Here is a 21,862-nt window from a genome sequence, read left to right as displayed (position 1 = left end):
ATTTTATTTTATTTTATTTTATTTTATTTTATTTTTGTAACTTTCATATTTATTTATACTTCCCGGTACATACTTGTCGTATTGTTGTGTTGCGATTGTGCATTTTCTGGGAGCTGCTGGATTTCCTAAATGTCCTCCATGGGGATGAATAAAGTGTTCCAGTCAGCTCCTGCCTTCAGGTTGTGTTTAAGTGTGAGTGGATGCACCTGTGGCTCCACCACAGCTGAGGGTAATTGTCCTGAGTGGGTGTGGATATAAGGAGGCTGACACCCACTGCTCAGGTTGGCCTGATGCCTCCATATCAGCCTTAAATGAAAAGCCCAGTATTGCATTCTCCTTTATTTTGTTGTGTGTGTCCTGTTGATAGATTTGGGTGCTGAGGGATTCTACCAAAACCACCTTTTAGAGCCTGTATTTATATTGTGTTTTTGGTAGTTTCCCTTAGTTCTACCCCAAGCCTTCACTTAGTGTGCAGGAAATGTAACACGCACTGTAAAAAAAAAAAAAAAAGGAAAAAAAAACCCAGTAATATTCCGGCAGCTGGGGTGCCAAAAAAATACTGTTGAATAACAGAAAATAACCATCTCATAAAAATACAGTAATTTTCCATAATTAAAACATAGTTTTTTGCCCTAACTTTACATGATATTTTGCATATTTTTTTTTGACTTTTTAATGTTTAATAAAGAATATTTACATGTATTAAAACAATCAAATTACCTATAAATGTATATATAAATAATTTTCAATGAGACTCAGTTGTACATTCCACTGATAAAAACTGTATTTGGACAGTTTGCCAGTGCTTGTACATGTTATACATTCACAAAAATACATTTATTCAACATTTTTATGGTGAAACCTCCCGTAATTACACAAGATATTTGTCAATTAACCAACAAGTCTGGTTCAACTTACAGAACAAATACTTCTTCTACAGTTAATTGTCAGTAATTTTATCTCGTTTTATATATATATATATATATATATATATATATATATATATATATATATGTATATGTATATATATATATATATATATATATATTTTTTTTTTTTTTTTTTTTTTACAATTTTAAACTTTAACAGTTTAATATTATAAATAGAAAAGAAATATTTGTGAAATTATGATACATTTGCAAATGTATTTTAACTGTATTTTTCTGTGAAAGAAGAAAAAAATTCTTTTAAAAATGGAAATTTTATGGTTATTCACAAAATTCACAAAAATTTTTAGCCTATGTTTTTATTTTTTGTGGTGGCCTTAATTTTAAAGCAACAGACCTTTCAGGTAAACAGCACCCCCTTAACTGAAAAGGTAAAGGATGTTCTCTTTTTTTTCTTATGGTGGATAATTTTTTGGGCTGTTCTCTTTTTTTCTTACAGTGGATAATTTTTTGGGCTGTTTTTTTTTTTCTTATAGTGGATAATTTTTGGGGTGTTCCCTTTTTTTTCTTATAGTGGATAATTTTTTGGGCTGCTCTCTTTTTTTTCTATGGTGGGTAATTTTTTGGGCTGTTCTCTTTTTTTCTTATAGTGGATAATTTTTTGGGCTGTTCTCTTTTTTTCTTATAGTGGATAATTTTTTGGGCTGTTCTCTTTTTTTCTTATAGTGGATAATTTTTTGGCCTGTTGCACCTCTGGGCCACCATACAAAAGGGTTTTTAGTGACATATTGATGGTCTAAGTCCATTATTTGGGTAAAAGTCCTTCCACGGCTGGTACTTTCCACCTCTAATGACACGTATTCTCACTTTTCCATGCCCTTGTCGATATTACTGATAAGTCCACTTTATTCGCAGCCTAATTCTGACACTGGAAACGGGGTTTTTCTTTCTCGCTGTGTTTCTCGGGCAACTGACACCATGTGTTTGCTCTTTGTTACCTGCCAGAGAGCCAACTTATTATAAGAGCAGTGACTGCGGTGTCACACTAAGTGCCCTTTTTCCACACACAGATTCACATTCACCCCATCCTCCCCTGTCTATTACCATTGCCCCCGTCTAGTTCTGTGCCATCTGTGTCCATAGCAACTGGACAAAATAAGTTACTTATTATAGGACAGGGGGGCTCAGCTGGCAGGTGGTTTACAATGAGATTTGTCATATTCTGTTCTAAACAGGTCTGCAGCACAACAGTGGAGGTACATGAAGTCACAGGTTGAGTCCCATTATAGGAAGGTTTGCTTTGTTTATGTGGAACCTCAAGTTTTTCCACTCTGTTATGTTATTTCTGCTCCGTCGGTTGATTTAATTGTTTAATCATGTGCATTAAATCATTATGGAACTTATGGGTTTTTTTTTTTTCCTCCACAGTTTTTCCATGTTCCCGGCAGTTTGACGTGTTTTTGCATGTTGTGATTATGTATTTCCACTGGCGCCGAGGATGCAAGAGAATGTAAACACAGCAGTTATGAACATCCATGACCAGTCAAATTAACCTGTCAGTCAGCGGCTAATGTGTGTGTTGACAGGTTGTAAGTGTGTTGGAAGAAATTCCGGCTTAGTTAAAAAAAAAAAAAAAAAAAAAAGGAAAAACAGGACTCAAACCCCCGTCTAAAACCCTGCATGACCTCTGTAGCTGAATATCCAAGCGTTATTTCCCCTCATAGTCTGGTAAAATGCAGTTCTTGTGTAAAACCCACAGATGGAGGAGACTAAATAGGACTAAACTTTTTTACCTGTGGTCTGGGGTGCTGTAAAGGGGGGTAAACGTGACAAATTCATGGGGCCCAGCATTTCTGGGGGGCCCATAGAGCTGTGTGTATGTGTGTGGGACAAGGTTATCATTGTTAACGAAAACTAACAAAATGACAAAAACTAGAATTGAAAACACATTTCCGTTAACTGAAATAAATAGAAACTATAATTAAAAGAAAAAAACGATAACTAACTGAAACTGTATTGTGTGTTTACAAAACTAACTAAAACAGATAAAAATTATGGATAAAATTCCCTTCGCTTTCGTCTTTGTCAGTGTTGGATTGATATGAAATCGATTTATTTCCCTCAAGCAATTTTAGCTAGCGGCACTATACAAAAATTTTGTGTAAGATCCACTGTATAATAGAGGAAAAGAACCGGGAGTTCGGTGTTGAAAGTATGTAAAGTTTCACTTTCGTTTCACGCCAGCGTTATTTATGTTAGTTATGGACCGCACCCCCACGTATATAACTGCTGCCCCCCAGTTCTGACACACACCCCCCACACCCCCCCTCTGTTTTTTTCACAAATCACACCCTGTTAATAACTAATAAATTAATAAATAAATACATTAACTAGAAAAGCGTAGACCTCCGCCAAGGCAGAACTGTGTCGTCGTCCCCGTGACGATCACCACCAAAATTTAATCATTTGTTCCTTGTGTCAGTATCAACATTTCCTGAATATTTCATCCAAATCCATCCATAACTTTTTGAGTTATTTTAAACACAGACAGACAAACAAACACCGGCAAAAACACAACCTCCTTAGCAGAGGTAATAAATTTTAACTTATTATTCCATCACCTAATCTGCATATGTCAACAAGTGAACTTCCACAGAACACACTCCATCATAATCGTCAGGTAAGTAAACCTTCAACCTCCTCCTTCTGAGGCTCAGAGTAAATCCTGCCTCCTCTCCACACAGGTAATAGGCTCTGCTCAAACATCCCACCATCCACTACCAGGACCATGTTTCACACTGCTGATTCACACACTCCTCCATCTTGTTCCTTTATTATATGAGGCTCTGTGGGAGTAGTTAGTGAGGCCTGCTTCTCCACTGTCAGTCCACTCATTTCTGATGAATTGTCAGGACCGACTGTGTCATCTGCTTTTGGAGACTGTTCATCAGCATTTCCATACGGGGAATTCACATCATGGTAAACCATTTGGCCCAGGACATATCGAGGGATGTCTGATTTAACATTTGATAAGGCCACTGCTGACAAAAACACAAGACCGACAGCTTGGCATGACTGTGCCTCAACAGCAATTTCTGAAAGGTCTTTTCCTACTCAGAGTGTGTTTATGGCCTTGTTTTTGTGAGAAGATGATGACTGGCACTGGAAAACAGTCTTTTAGTGGTGATTCTAATATGTTTTATTTGTAAAAAATACATAAGCTTAATTCTTATTTAACAGAGACATGAGGAATAAGAATAGTTTGGGAATTCTTGTGACATCAGATTTATCGGTGATTTTAACAGTTCACCGTCCCAGCAGAATCCTCCGATCGTCCTCTTGGATGGTTCTGAATGTCCCCAGGTCCAGATTTAAACAATGGGGTGATGGTGCATTTGTTATTACTGCTCCGAAACTGTGGAACTTGCTGCCTCCTGACTTGTGAGTTCTCACTGACCTGTCCCTGTTCAAGTCTGTTTAAATGTATCTGCCACGGATCGCTTTCACACGGCAACGTACCGTACTGGGGTCCTGGCAGTCCATACTCAGGACTACCTTCTCAATTGGACTCGGGTATGGTATGTTGCCATGTGATAGCGATCCGTGTACGGATGGGAATCGAGAACTGGTTCTTTTTGAGAACCAGATCCCTGTAGCTCGATTCCTTGGAATCATTTGCCTACCTGCTTAATGATTCTGCTTATCGATTCCGCCTTTGTTGCACTTGTGATGACGTCATGCTTACGCTGCATTGTTTTGGTCAGAACGTAGCCAACATGGCGTTGAGGCAGAAACGGTCTAAACAGACGACACCAGATCCACTGGAACACTGTCAAAGCTTCCATTTCTTCAAAAGGGTGGAATCCCTCCAATATGTTCAAACATTTGTCCACAGCATGTGATTCATTTACAGGAATGTCACGTATTTGATTTGCTACTTTGCAAAGCATGTGAATGTAGCGGCAGAGTGAACACCAGGCCCAGTTCCAGTTCCAGTGCGGGCAACAAACATCGTACCCAAATACAAGTTTCTGAAGGTAGGGGAAATTAAATGATTTGCACAACAACGGGAGACGAGCAATAGAGGAATTAGTAAAGCATCTTAAGTTTCACTTTCACTGCACGCCACCACCACCCACCCCACCCCCGAACCGGGCCCAGTGTCATCTGTTATTATTATTTGTCCATACTGTATATGTTATATTTTCTGTGCAGATGGAAATGTAAAAGACAGTTCATGCAAACACACCTGTTTGTACTCTTTTATTCCCTCACCCAATGAGAATCGATAAGAGAATTGATAAGGAATCGGATTGATAAGCAAAAGCAATAATGGAATCAGAATCATTAAATTCTTAATGATTCCCATCCCTAGATCCGCGCCTGACACCGGACGTGACCTAATCACCACGAGACCATAGACAGCACTCCTGTTGTCTACTGGAGTCCAGGCAGTCCGTACCCAGGATTACCTTCTCAACTGGATTTGGGGACAGTACTCCAGAACAGAACGTTTGCATTCACATTGATAAAAGTAAGCGGACTTTGGGGTCCAGCGTACTCTGATGAAAACTCTCTTTGTCTTCACAGAATCCTTAAAACGTCACCTTAACAGCTCGCTGTTTTTCTGCTAGCACAAATGCTAACATTCAACTGCGTCAGAAATCCAGATGGTGGTACAAACAGAGTCATTTATGCTGACAAAGCATGCTGGCGTGTGCTTTGTTCTAACCGCCAATTGAATCACATTTCTTGCGACTTCACAGGCTTTAGCAGGCGATGAAGATACAAGCTGCGGGGGTGGGGGTGTCGGTGGGTAGCAGCTGTGGCTGAGGATTGAGAGATAGCGTTGCAGATTGTCGAATTCCTTCCCTCTTCCCCTCTGTCGACTGAAGAACACGTGTGGAGCCGCCGGCAGGCAGAGACCCCAACAAAGGGGGACATTTAATGGTCTAGATAAACTCTTCTCCTCTTCCCACTGCACCACCATCGCTGCCATTATCTGCAGCAATCCTTCACCTCCTCCTCCACCTCCAGGCCTCTGTAGTGCATTTTCTTCTCCTCTCTCCCCTGTCCTCTAAATCTCAGCGCCACCTCTATATCAACACCCCATGCATCCCTGCTTTTCCCCTCTCAACCCTTGATAAAGTGCTGCCTGGTCTCCCCTTCTCCACAGTCACTGCTGTTATCGTCCTGCTGTTAACCTGCACCATAAGGGCATTACCAGATGTGACAGGCTGCAGCAGCGCTATCTCTTCACTGCAGCATTCACTTATTTTCCTCAGTTTTTTTTTAAATTTTTTTTGTGGGGGGGGGGGTTGCAAAGCTAATATGCCTTCCTTTCATTCCCACTTAGACAGTCCTACAGTTATATTGAATTTCATATTATTATCATTACAAGTCTACATATTAGGATGTTAAGTATTCCCAAAAGTGCAAGTGGGATTTGATGAACAGAGCATGAGAAACACAAATTGTTTTTTCATCCTTCTTCTAAGCTCCTTTAAGCATTTGTACAGATTCAGGCCATTTGATTTCATTCACAGGCTTTGTTTAATTTTAGGGAAAAAAAAAAAAAAAGGGACTTTTACTCTGTGGATTGTTTCTTGTAATTTGTCATTTTGGAAATTGGCTAATATTTTGACTCACTGCTGAGAGTGAGGGAGCAGAAAGTTATCATTTTTTTGAATATTTTATTACCTCCGCCAATGAGGTTATGTTTTTTGTCGGCGTTGGTTTGTTTGTCTGTCTGTTTGTGTGCAAGATAACTCAAAAAGTTATGGATGGATTTGGATGAAATTTTCAGGAAATGTTGATACTGGCACGAGGAAGAAATGATTAAATTTTGGTGGTGATCGGGGGTAGGGGGGCCACGGGGGCCCACTGATCTACCTGGGCGGAGGTCTGCGCTCTGCGAGTGCTTTTCTAGAAAAGACAGTGCAGACCTCCGCCCAGGCAGATCAGTGGGCCCCCCACCCTCCCCACCCCCGATCACCACCAAAATTTAATCATTTCTTCCTTGTGCCAGTATCAACATTTCCTGAAATTTTCATCCAAATCCGGGGCACTGATCTGCCTTGGCGGAGGTCTGCACACTCCGAGTGCTTCTAGTTTTTTAGTCTTTTTTGTTGCTTTTTTATTTCAGCTATACAGTTATGTAAAGGTTTTTTGCTTTTATTTTAAGGAATTGTCTTACTCTTGTTTAGTTCCATTTAGTTAGTGTTATTTTTTTCTCTCTTTCAATAATAATAATTGTTGTGCAAAGCCATTTTACTCTAGCAAACCATGAGCTATTATCATATATTGTATATGAGGGCAAAGTGGTACAGAAACAATAATGCAAACTGAAAATAAAAAGCAACAAAACAGAATTTACCAGCAAGTATTTATTTTCTTTGGCATTAATAACTGTAGCTGTAGTTTATCCTTTCACTGAACAACCTATAAACTCCTCTTAATGTGAAAGTACAATATGCAGTTATCTGTGATGAAGAAAATGTGCCAGAAACAGGTGGTTTTCCATCACACAGCGAGGGGTTCACAGATGACCGTTTTTGTGACAAAAGACAGTCTGGGATAAAATTCCGACATGACAACTATCTCAGTGTGACTGTAGCTATGAGGTAACCCCACTTAAGAACCTAGAGGAACGTACCGTGTAATTCATCAAAGTGACAGGTATGTTTATGTGTGCTAAAACTAACCTCCGCCGCTATCCGTAAGTGTTCTTTGTATAATTGTCATCTCAGGTTGCACTTTTTTCTGAGTCATAACCAGGTCTGCATACATTTCCTTCCCGCCGACTCTGGATTTTTATTCCACCGTTGTAAAAGCAACATTTTTACCTTAGTTTAGCGTGATATGATATCACATTGTAAACCACATGCACTGAGAATGTTTAGTTTTTGTATCTTATGTCATAGCCTGAAGTTCAGCACACTTTATCACATAGTCTGCATATATGTCATATCCAACTTTTTTGTCAACTATGTTGTGTAGGAGAACAGAAAATACAGCAATGAAATATACATAAAGGCAGATGTGTAATGCAAACAAGACAAAGCAATTATAAAATGAGATGATTTATGCTAATTCCTTCAACCAGAGCATAAAAGTAGGAACCTTTGATACATATTGCAAAGTGTATCAGGTGATACACTCTGATGCCATGTATACATAGCCTTGTATCTGGAAAAACTGATATTTATCCCACCCCCCCCAAAGGGGAGGCAAGGGGTATGGTTTTTGGTTGATTTTGTTTGTTTCGTTGTTTGTTTAACACTCTAGCAGCAAAACTATTGCTTCAATTCATACCAAATTGGGTTTATAGATTGCCAGTGACCCAGAATAGATCTGATTAAATTTTGGGAACAGTAGGTCAAAGTTCAAAGTTTTTATGAATTTTTAAAATATTTTTTTTCCCCATTTACTTACAATGGGCAAAAATTCACATGTCTGTTGCAGCAAAACTATTGGTTGAATTCATACCAAATTGGATTTATAGATTGCCAGTGACCCTGAACACACGTGATCACATTTTTGGAAAAGCAGGTGCAAGTTAAAATTTTTTGACTTTTTAAAATCTTCTTTTTCTCCCATTTACTTATAATAGGTGAAATTTCATATGTCAATAAAAATGTCAATTTTGTTTTATTTTACTTCAAACTTGGCACATATATGGAGATAACTGATATGCTGACCTCACCACACACATAGACATGATGACATCAGCTGGATCCATGCCAAAAAAAAACTACAAAATGTACGAGGGGCGGGGTTTGTTGTGCCTGGCACCACTTGTTTCTCATGTGTTTTTGCCTTTCATCCACATGAAAACTCTGGTTTGGGTCACTGAAAACTATTTTTTCTCCGGCCATAGTGGAGATTTTGGAAAACTCCAATTTTGTCTTTGCATGTTTTCAGGGGGAAACACTTTTAAGGTCCTAAAAGTCACAGTATGTGACATAAAATGCATCAGCGTCATGTGTGCATCATTTGGTTTTTATTATCTGAATTATATTGCAATGTATTTATGCACGTTCGTGAAGATGAAAACTTTTCTGAAAATGAACTGGTGTGTGCCATGTTATTACTGAAAATGAAAGTCAGAAAATTTCTGTATATAAATACTCAGCTACGTGTATATGGTCTGAAAAAGAGCTGAAATATCACAGCGAAGAAGCATGTGAATCACTGTTAGGTCGATAGGCAAATATTTTAAAATATGTTTGTAGTGATTTAGAACATTATAATGTAAATGGTGTCGCTTATCACATGTTTAACCCTTTCATGCACAAATTCTGAGAACCTTAATCAAGATTTTTTTCCTGAGTATTTTTATTCCTCTTTAGGCATGAAAAAAACAATGCAATTGAAAATTTTCTTATGAAAAATAAATAAATAAATAGATAAATAAACAAAAAATAGATAAAAAACAAAAAATAAAGTTAAAAAAAGACATACTACTGTAACAGTATCTTCTCCGGTCTGCCTAAAAAGTCTATTCGACGACTGCAACTGATCCAGAATGCTGCTGCTCCAGTCCTCACTAAGACCAAGAGAGTGGACCACATCAGCCCAGTTCTGAGGTCTCTACACTGGCTCCCTGTCTCTCAGAGAATAGACTTCAAAATTCTCTTACTAGCATATAAAGCACTGAACGGTTTAGGCCCAAAATACATCAGAGACCTTCTAGTCCAGTATGAACCATCCAGACCACTCAGGTCATCTGGTGCAGGTCTGCTCTGTGTTCCCAAAGTCAGAACTAAACATGGAGAATCAGCGTTCAGTTTCTATGCTCCGTATATGTGGAACAAACTACCAGAAAATATCAGGTCTGCTGAGAGTCTGAGTTCTTTTAAGTCAAGGTTAAAGACTCACCTGTTCACTGCTGCCTTTGACTAAAAGGCTTTTGACTTTTTAAATTTTATATTCTCTTTGAAACTCTGCACTGCAACTCTTACTTTAATATGTGTGTGTTTTTATTTTTTATTTTATTCTATTTTTTTTTTTTATGTGTTGTTTTCTTACTTGCTGTTTTTAATCACCTTTTATATGTTTCTTTTATAATGTTTTAAATGTGTTTCTTTTTGTTTCTTTTATTTTAATGTCCTGTGTGAAACACCTTGAATTGCCTTGTTGCTGAAATGTGCTATACAAATAAACTTGCCTTGCCTTGCCTTGCCTTACTACTACTACTACTACTACTACTACTAATAATAATAAAAATGATCTTATGAACCTATTTTACATGAAGTTGCAAAAATGTCCACTCAGCTGGACACCTTGCATTTAATTTTTGAAACGAAGAAACATGTCTTTACAGATAAATTGTGTGAAAACCTGGGGGGGGGGGGGGGGGGGGGGGGGGGCTTTGGAGTTCTGGGGGTGAGAGTATGCTCAGGGGAGATCTACACAAGGTTACCAATTCATGTCAGATAAGATATGTAGTGTCTTAAAACTTTAATAAAGATATGTGCAAAAACAAACAAAAAAAATCCATGAATATATAAGAGAACAGCTGTAGAATAGCTGTCCACTGTAGTGACCAGTATACATGAAAGGGTTACGGGCCCCCATTTATAAGATGAGGACTGCTTCTGGGGTGTCCTATAACAAAATGTATCTTGTAAATGAATTGTCGATTTTAACTGTTTGTAAATGATTTTGTAATCAACTGACTGATATGTCGGCTGAAAAATCTGTTTTACCAACAGGCAGTTTATTTGTTAGTCAGCCATCAATGTGCATTTTCTCTCCTTAAAATGAAAACTTTAACTCTAAATTGACTCCATTCATTCTGTTCAAAATCGTCTGCGACTAATCCAATGAATCACACAGTTTTTCCACTTTTAATTCACATCCTAATGTTTATGAATGTTTGATAAGGACTGTCACACACCACCGAGCTTTAGGACACAACCATTGTGTTCTGTTGTGTCAGAGTAATTAAAAGCAGCCAATCAGGATGTTTGGAGCTTCATTACAGAAATGCTGGATTACATGTATCAGCGTCAAAACCGTAATGAGCCGAATCCTCCCCATAATGAGCGTATTAATCCACCTCCCACCCGCATATTCCCTCTCTCTGTTCGCACTGATAAACCTGTAGGAACAGATACATCTATGGGATCCCCTTCTACCTGCTGAAAGCGAAGAATAATCACAGAATGTTTCGTATAGAGCACAGATTCCCTTGAAACACTTTCTGAAGGTTTGGTTTATTTATATTGAATAAATACAGCAGGGAAACTAACTTTAATCTTACTTTATAATCCTGCCTATAGGTCAGCAACCATTTAATCCTAAAGAGTGAGTCAGTGTTTTGGCCGCAGGTTGTGGAAATCTGTAAACTAGGAAGGAGGAAGGTACAGACGTATGGAGTCTTCAGTGTTCACAGATGAAGAACATGAGTTTAACATGAAAGCTCATCCAAAAATTTACAGTAAATGTGAAGTGTGTCAACAAACATGTGTTTGGTTCAGTGTATGGTTAGGTTTAAAGTGTTGTCAGTGGGTAAAACTTTATTTAACCTTCAAAGTCCTAGTCAATTTCAAATGTTTAGCAACTTTTGGACTGCTCATCCTATTGATTCATTGAAATAATTGAAGAAATACACAGTTTCTCAACTTTTTATTGTCATTAGATTTGACCCATTTGGATCATGGGAATATCGTCATCTTCTACAATAGTGGTTCTGAAACTTTTTACAGTGGAGTACCCCCTGAAATATACTTTTTTAGCCAAGTACCCCCAGCTCTTGCTTCAGCATTTTAAAAAATTTGTTCCTGAGCAAAGGTGTCTGTTTATATTTTAAAAACTCTGTAAGCAAACAACTGTAATATATATATATATATATATATATATATATATATATATATATATATATATATGTATTTAAAAAAAACTAATTTTTTTAAAAGTAAATTTTGGGTGCAAAATATAAACTGAAAAGTGCCCTCTGTCATTGATAAGAAAAATAAATAAATTGGTCATTAATTAATTAATAAATGAAACTTTCATCAACAAAAAATAATTACTTAGCTACTCAAATAAACTCATTTTGAATAATATAAAAGAGAAATGTTCTTAAAATGTTACCAAAGCTTAAACAAGATGATTGACACTAAATCTATTATATGACTGTATTTATTGTGTTTTATATTTCAGCATTAATTAACATTATTTTGTATTCGGTATCTGATGACTCATTTAATGTATTTTTCCAAAAAAATTTCAAGTACCCCCTGGGCTTCTTCCAAGTACCCCTGAGGGTACATGTACCCCACATTGGGAACCCCTGATCTACAATATTGATTCACCAATAAAACCCATTTGATTTGATTAATGCCAGTGGTTATACACACATTGTTTTTATGTTCAGTAAATAATTTTGCTGAAAAAGTCACTTTTTCCAGAGTTTTTTGTGTTTTGATATAATAACCATTGAATTGACTCTGAGCTTTTGTGAACACCTACATGATCCGTAAATTAACTTTCAACTGGTGCCAGGCACAACAAACCCCGCCCCTCACACATATTGTAGTTTATTTTGGCATCAATCCAGCTGATGTCATCATGTCTATGTGTGTGCTGAAGTCAGCATATCAACTACTTCTATATATGTTTATGCATTTGGCAGTCACTTTGGAAAAAAGCGACTTCCAGGGGAAAACCAATCAAATCACTCAATCAATCAAATTTTATTTATACAGCGCCAGATCACAAAAAAAGTTATCTCATGACACTTTATATATAGAGTTGGTCAAAACCAGACTCTAAGCCAATTTACAGAAACCCAACAGAATCCTCCAGAAGCAAACACTTGTGACTGGAGACAGTGGAAGGAAAAACTTCCCTTTAACAGGTAGAAACCTGGAGCAGACCCAGACTCCTGGAGGATGGACGACTGACAGGACCAGGTGGGGTTAAAGAGAGAGAGTAAAGGAAGAGAGAAAGAGAGAGCGATAGAGATAGAGACTGGGGGAGAAGCGGGGAGTAGGGGGAGACACATGGAGGCAGTTGAGGATAAGTGAGTGATGATGATGAAGGCAGGAGAGAGGCAGGACCACCGCAGCAGGTCCAGAGATGATCCTGGGAAAATCTGTGATAATCCTGGGAAAAACCTTATTAAAATATTTAAAATGGAATGTCTGACAGTGCTGGGACAGGAGGTGCTCTTGGAAGAGCTGGGTCTTCAGGAGCTTCTTGAAGATGGGCAGGGACACCTCTGTTCTCGTAGTGCTCGGTAGAACGTTCCACATTGGTGGAACGTTCGACCCATGAAAAGAACCTGAATTTTCTTGTACAAGGTCTGGGGACCACCAGACCACCATATGTGCCAAGTTTGAAGTAAATTGAAATAAAATTGATGTTTTTATAGACACTTGAAATTGCACCCATTATAAGTAAAAGGGAGAAAAAAAGATTACAAAAAATGTAAACTTTGACCTGCTTTTTAGCTTATTAGCTTACCGGCTGACAGGCTGTAAGCTATTGTCGTCATGTGGCGTCTGTCGTCGTCTGTCGTCCGTTACAAAAATTTCAATCGTCTTCTTCTCTGAAACTACAGTTCTGATTGACTTCAAACTTGGTATACAGCTTCTGTATGATGATGTCAGTAAAAGCTAGTGAAATTATTTGGATCTGGATCTGATTCTGGATTTGGTGCCACTTTAAAAAATTTTCCCATTATAAGAGATAGGAAGTGGATTGATCCAATAAATCAGTATCAATGATATCAAGTTGGAATTTGAATTTTTTACAGATCTGATTGGAATATGACATGGGCTATTTCTGTAATGTAACAAATACACAGAACTGGGTGATAGTAAATGGCATCTGGATACATTTCCCAAAGCTTTTAATTTGGCCGGTAACCTACAGGGATGTAATGACATCTTTTCTGGGTCACTGTCAGTCTATAAACCAAATTTGGTCTGAATTCAACCAATAGTTTTGCTGCTACAGACGTTTGAAGTTTTGCCTATTATAAGAAAAAGAAAAAAAAAAAAAAGATTTTGAAAATTCATAAAAAGTTTTAACTTTGACCTACTTTTCCCAAAATATAATCACATATATTCTGGGTCACTGGCAATCTATAAACCCAGTCTGGTATGAATTCAATCAATAGTTTTGCTGCTGGAGTGTTAACAAACAAACAAACAAACAAACCAAACCAAAACCAATAATAATAATAAAGAACTAGTAGGTCAGTTGGTTAGTAACTAGTAGATTAACTGGTTAATCTAAATTGCCTATAGGTGTGAATGTGAGAGTGACTGGTTGCTCATCTCTAAATGTCCAGGTGGTTACTGAAAATGAGGATCACTTCTTAACTCACTTACCTGGTTTAATAAAGGTTAAATTAAAAAAAAAAAAAATAGGAAAATACCTGATGTTGACTGAAAAATCCAAAATGCAGAGGATAATGCAATAATAAATACTGATATATCACTCAGGAAAGGTTAAATGTAGAGAAATCCATTCAGGAGTCACTGCAAGAATAGCTCTGTAAGGGTTAAATTCAGTAGTATCCCCTTACTTTAACACACTTCCTGTATTTTTTTCTCTTTATTGTATTAGGTCTTTTTATTCTTCTTTTCATACTGATGATATTGCCATACTATGCATATGCAGTGAATATTTGCTTTCATAGCTCACAACGTGTGACCTTGTAATATGAATCGTGCAATATAAGCTTCAACAAAGAACTAAAAGATTAATGGTACTGAATCCAGCCTCTGTTAGCAATGTAACAAGTCTTTATATATTAACCCTTAAAGACCCAGTGCTACTTTTGAGGTTGTTCCCAAATCAATTTTTCTTTCTTTTTAACCTTTCTTAAGTGTTTTATCACCATTTATTATTATATTATCCTCCATATTTTGCACTTTTTCAGTAAACATCAGGTATTTTCCTATATTTAATTAACTAATCATGTACTTTAATCACCATTCTGATATTAAATGTGAGGGTTATTACGTCAAAAATTAAGAAAACTGAACCAAAAAATGACTTTTCCAGTCAAATCTATCTTTAACTGAACATAAACCCAGTGTGTCCATCCACTGTCATTGATCCAACTCCATGGGTTTTACTGGTGAATCAATGTTGTAGAAGATGATGGTGTTTCCACGGTAACTATGGAACCTCTGAACGTCCAAATGGGTCATATCTGATGACCATGAAAAAATGACAAACTGTATTTTAGAACTCATTTTAGTTCAGGTTCCACATACAGACCAGTATGATCTACAGTAAAATAATAACAGCAGAATAATCTACAAAAAATTCATGACTCCATATTTTCTTGGTTTAATGTGAAAAAAATATTACATTATGCCTATAAATAATACAAACTTCAATTTTTTGTCTTTAAGTGCAAAAACATTAACATTAAATCATGAAAATATTTGCGTTTATAAACTATCTTGTAACAATAAAATGTGAATGACCTGAACAAATATGAACAACTTGAAATGTCTAAAGAAAATTAAGCACAATTTGAACAATTTTTCTGCCTGTTTCTAAGTGTTTAGTGTCTTTGTAGATCTGATCCATAATGCACAAGAAGGAATGATAAGTTGAGGCAGAATATTGTTAAAATTGCACTTATTTTTCTTAAGAAATTTCAGTTTTTTCAGGTTTGGAAAGTTCATAAGTAACTATTTTCATAATTTAATGTTTTGGTTTGGGTTTTTTTTTGCACTAAAACAAAGTAATTCTTTATAGCTTATTATGCTATTATTTTACTGGTCCGGCCCACTGGAGATCAAATTGGGTTGAATGTGGCCCCTGAAAGAAAATGAATTTGAGAGCCCTGATATACTTGTATTGATAGAATTCATGGATCAATAGGTATTCAGCAGTTTAGATCAGTTGATGTTTTTGGTTGGTGGTGGATATTTGGGTCTTTATATATCACAGGTGTCAAACATGTGGCCCGGGGGCCAAAACCGGCCCACCAAAGGGTTCAATCCAGCCCCTTGGATGAATTTGTAAAATGTAAAAATTACACTGAAGATATTAACAATCAAGGATGTTAAAATCACTTGAGGTCAATTCAATCTCAAGTGGGTCCGAACATTAAAATACTATCATAATAACCTATAAATATTGAAACTACAATTTTTTCTCTTTGTTATAGTGTAAAAAAAAAGTAAAATTACACAAAAATGTTTACATTTACAGACTAGCCTTTTACAAAAAATGTGAATAACCTGAAATTTCTTAAGAGAAGTATGTGGAATTGTACCAATAGTCTGCCTCTCACTAAATGTTTTGTGTATTTGTAAATCCACTGTGATCTGTAAGTTGTAATGTACATGTATAAATGATAAACTAAGGCGTAATATTGTTCATATTGCACTTATTTTTCTTAAGAATTTTCAGGTTCATATTTGTTCATGTTTTGTTCAAGTACGGTTCGTAGAGGTAAACATTTTCATTATGGACTTTTTTCACTCAAAAACAGAGAAAAAAACTTTGGAGTTGACATTATTTATAAGTTCGTATCCTACTATTTATGTTATTTTACTGGTCCGGCCCACTTTAGATCATATTAGGCTGTATGTGGCCCCTGAACTAAAATGAGTTTGACACCCCTGTTATATATTAACCCTTTCATGCATACTGGTCACTACAGTGGACAGCTATTCTACAGCTGTTCTATTGTAATATCCATGTTTTATGTTGTTTTAGTTCCATTTCAGCCAACACAGTGGATACTTATGTACCATCCCATACACTGGAATTCATACCATTACTGTAACTTTGTTGTTCTTGATAAACCTGATCTACACTAACATGTTTTAGTGTAAATCAATTGCTAATTGTTGTTAAGACTGTAATGAACTACTTTACTAATCAAAAAGTTGGGCTTTTTTTTTTTTTGCTTATTATCTCCATGAAGTGAGTAATAACTAATATTAGAGTATGATAAAATGTGAGAAGCATGAAAAATGTTTTTATTTCGTAGTTTTCAAACAGTATATTACTTTTTGATGATTGGTTTTAATCTTTGCTTCAAATATTAACCCTTTCATGCACGAATTATGAGAACCTTAGTCAATGTTTTTTTCTTGAGTGTTTTTGTTCCTCTTTAGGCATGAAAAAAACAATGCAATTGATTTTTTTTTTTTTTTTTTTTTTTGTATGAACGTATTTTTCATGGAGTTACAAAAATGTCCACTCAGCTGGACACCATGCAGTTAAGTTTTGAAGCAAAGAAACATTTATTTAAAACTCATCATCAGAAAGTGATATACTGTGTGAAAACTATGAAATAAAAGCATTTTTAATGTCGCTAATTGCTAAATTGCTACTGTTTTCTCACATTTAATCATACTCTAATATTAGTTATTACTCATTTCATGGAGATAATATCCTACTGACACCCAGGAAATGGACAGTTTTAGCTTTTTTTTACATTAAAAAATTGTCTTGATTGGAAACTGCATAATGCAACAGTTTTTTTCAGATACATTTTTAAAACTTTTTTTATTTATTGATTGATTTTTTAATAGAATGTCCTTTGTAATGGATAGCATTTTTAAAGTAAAACTGTCAAACTTTTGTCCCCTACAGAGGACAAAATGCATTGCTGGGTCTCAGGAGGATATGCAAACAAAACAAACAAACAAACAAACAAACAAAAAAAAGTTTGTTAATTACAGTCTTAACAACAATTAGCAATTGATTTACACTAAAACATGTTAGTGCAGATCAGGTTTATCAAGAACAGCAAAGTTAGAGTAATGGTATGAATTGCAGTGTTTTGGATGATGTATAAGAGTCCTGATATGGAACTAAAACAACAAAACCCATGAATAAACAATAGAACAGCCGTAGAATAATTGTCCACTGGAGTGACCAGTATGCATGAAAGGGTTCAATGCATGGTGTCCAGGTGAGTGGACATTTTTATAACATCATGAAAAATAGCTTTATAAAAAAAAATTCAATTCCTTTTTTTTTTTTTTTTTTTTTTTTTTTTATGCCTAAAGAGGTATAAAAACACTCAGGAAAAAAATCTTGACTAAGGTTCTCAAAATTCATGCATGAAAGGGTTAAGAATGGTACAAACATGCAGTCATGTATGACATATAGTTATAGTGAGGATACAAACAGAACCAATGCAATAACTTTTTTCTATCTTCTCCTCTATATCCAGAGAAAGAAGAAGTATTTAATCATAACGACACCGTTGTTTCATTCAGGTAAACAGAGCTACTTTTTTTCCACCCACAGGCTGCAGACAGAACAGGAGCCCTTGAACACAGATGGAGGATGTTGTTGTTTCGTATTGGTACTGTTCTTGTCTCTGGGGCTATTATCCTGCTCCCATGACAACGCATAGGTTTACACTGCATCTTAAAAAACTCTGTTAGATACAATAAAGGAGAAAAAAAAGACATATACTTTTCTCTTTTGACAGCGCTGTTGTGCCATGTGTGTGGAATAATGATGATGAATGATGTTTACTCGTAGCATCCACTCTACTCCAGTATTTAACTTTCCAAAAACAGACTGTAATAGAAAAAAAAACAAAAAAACAAAAAACTCCAGACCTTGTTTAGTTTGGATACTGCACGTCTGTGTTGTAATGTAGGCCAACACAAATGCGTTGTTTAGTAATGATACAGTAGACACATGGTTTTCAGCCTGATTGGTTCTATCAGTCTGTTCTTTGTTTAAATGTGCCCTTTTCATGTCACCCTTTAAGGAGAAGACTAGAAGCTGTTGCTCTGAATAACAGCCATTGATGTATACGGATATCAGCTGTAAATTTGCTTGGACGGTGGATCAGAGGCCCATGTTTCCCATGTCTCTGTGAACACATGTTTTTGTTCTCTTTTTTGACAGCGCTGTTGTGCATGTGTGAGGAATAATGATGATAAATGATGTTTACTTGGAGCGTCCACACTATTACTACATGATCTAGTTGAAGTTTTTGCACAGTGTTGTGTGTTAGGACGTAAAGATAACAAATATCTACGACCTTAAAAAAAGTTCTGGCTCAAGCTCAATATGCCAAAAACATAACATGCTGCACACTTTTATAATCCCCTTCGGCCAAATATAGTGTAAGATTCTGCTGAAAGTTTCTGCCTCTTAATTTAGATTAAATTGTCTTTGTGTAAAACTTATTACATGTCAGCTAAAATTTGCTTAGAGGTCTTATTTCTGTCTTTGTGCATAAGAAATCAATCTAAGTGAATCCCCAAAGGAACTTTGTGTTGGTAAATGCAAGTTCTGCAAACTGACACAATTTCAGTTCTGTTGCAACATGTTGATGCTCATATGAACTATGTTTTCAGCTCAAAAATGTCCAATTTCATCACAAATAATGCTATATTTTTATGTCACAAATGGCCAAGTTCTATTTGAACTGAATTTACCTGAAAAACAAATATTCTATTCTTTTAGATTCCCCAGTTTTTCTTACCAGATTCTCTCCTACATATCACATGTTTTATTTTTACAGGTTGCAATATGGAGTATGGTGCTGATCCATCCTGCTTATGTTACCCAATACAGACATGAAGAAATGTCACACGTCACTTTTGAAAGTCAACAGTTTTCTAATAATAAGCATTTTATAAAGAATAACAATTCTATATTGTTATTTCCTCTTTAGTATGATGATAAACTATACAATAAATAATTCTGATCCTAGTTTTTGCACAGGGATCATTTAGTGTAAACAGGTGACATGGCTGCCGAGCATCAGTAGATGGGATCTGTAACAACCAGTCACATCCGTCCACTGCCAACATTTTGTGTTTTTGTGTCAGCGTTATTGTTTTAGATCCCACAATACTAACATTTATGAATAAGAGGAGAATTAGCAATAGTAAGTCTATAAGTTTATTCCTAATAAAGTACTGGTACTGACCAGAGGCATCATGGTAATGTCACGTCCGTCCACCAACAAAAGTTTTCACATACACGTGCTATCCAAATCCAATATTTCTGAAAATAGAGCTTCCCACTGTCAATAATATCAGTAGTCTGTGCACAAATGGATTAGCATTATTTCAACACAGTTCTATGCATTTCTTACAACTTTTTTTTTTTTTTACAAAAACGGCCACTCATTTGACCCCCTAAGTAAATTTTAGCCGATATATATTCATATTTGAAAGTACTCAGATATTATAACTGCACAAGGCCATTTGACCTTGAAAAAGTAGGTCAAGGTCACCTATTTTCAACAGACTTCTGCTCCATGTAAAGACGCATCCGCAGTATAAATTTAGTGCAGATATCGCAATGGGTTCTTCAGATAATGCGATTATGTCATTGAATGGACAGACGGACAGATGACAAAATGATTACAATACCACTTGGTTGAGGGTAAAAAGTAGAGGTTAACTGATATGGGTTTTTCTAAGGTTGATGCCGATTTTAAAAAATTTGGTCAGACGACGGCCGATATCTACAGACAATTTTTGAGGCCGATATTTTAAAAATAAAAGCACATTGACCGTAAATTACAATTGAAACAGTCAGATCATTCAGATTTTTATGCAGCAGTATAATATACATAGTACTCTTTTAACATTTATTGAACTTCAAGTGCTGCCCACAGAGGTGCCTGATCAAATATCTTCTAAGATTTTTACTACTGATCAAATATCGGCTTTCAAAAAAACAAAAATTAATATATATCGACACAATATATCAGCTGGCTGATACATCAGTCTACCTCTCGTAAAAACATCTAATCCACATTTGACACAAATATTTGTATGTATTTATTTTTATGAGCATAATTCATTATTAATTTGTATGGAAATGCAAACACAACAATCTTAGCTTGTCTCATTACTTAAATAGAGGGATTACAGTGAAAATGGTTGTGATTCCTACATGGTATGTGAAATATTGTTGTTAAACTCATTGAATTAAAGCTCAAAGTTCACATTTCTATCACATCTTGACTGTTGCATTTCAGATCCACTGTGGTTGTACAGAAATAGAAATAAAATTATAATATTTATGTCACTGTCCAAACACTTTTGTACGTAACAGAACATGTGTACATAAGTGGTTACATATAGAATCTAAGCCTGTTTCCCATCTTTAATTCTTAAAGACCTTGATTTACCTTCAAGGTGACACTTAAATGTTTTGTGTGTCTGTATATTTAACCTTTTGTAAGTGTTTTATGTTTATCACCAGTTATTATAATAACATGATTAATATTAATGTATTATATTAATTAATTTATATAACATCCCCTGCCTTTTATCTTTCAGTGAAAATCAAGTATTTTCCTTTATTTAATTAACTGTAGATGTTGATAAAAGCTCAGAGTAAATTCAAAGGTTATTTTATCAAAACAGAGAAAAATGAAGAAAAACACTGACATTTTCTGTAAAAATTTATCATGAACTGATCAAAAAACAAATGTCATCAACCACTGTTGTTTATCAAACTACATGGGTTTTTATTGGTAAATCAATGTTGTAGAAGATGACGTTGTTTCCATGGTAACTACGGGATACCACTGCAAAGCTGAGAGACAGCATTTTGCATTAATTATTTAAAAGTATTGATAGGATCGGTGCTTCAGAAGTTATTAAACATTGTAGATCAATGGGTGCTTTTGAAAAAAATAAATAAATTAAAAATAAATAAATTAAATACCCACAGCTCATGTAAAGGTCTCACATATAGGCTACTTCATGACGTGTGTTCCATCTCATGCCTCCAAATCAAAGCCGGACCTGTTCGGACCTGTTGTGTCAGACTTTCTTCCCCCCTGAATATTCTTAGCAGGGGTCGTCATACAGTGACAGCACCTTTCTTAACCAGCTCATAGATCTGACACCTCCCCTCCTCCTTCTCCCTTTTAATCCTTTCATCCTCTCCTCCCCCTGTGCTCATCTGACTCTGATCTGCATTGCCTATCTTATTCGCGAGGGTCTCAGAGCGATGGGGCTCTTTTGTGGAAAAAGACGGATCTG

The sequence above is a fragment of the Sphaeramia orbicularis genome, chromosome 11, assembly GCF_902148855.1.
Source record: "Sphaeramia orbicularis chromosome 11, fSphaOr1.1, whole genome shotgun sequence".
NCBI classification, from domain to species: Eukaryota; Metazoa; Chordata; class Actinopteri; order Kurtiformes; family Apogonidae; genus Sphaeramia; species Sphaeramia orbicularis.
The sequence above is the reverse complement of the archived record's forward strand: the minus strand, read 5'-3'. Positions refer to the sequence as shown.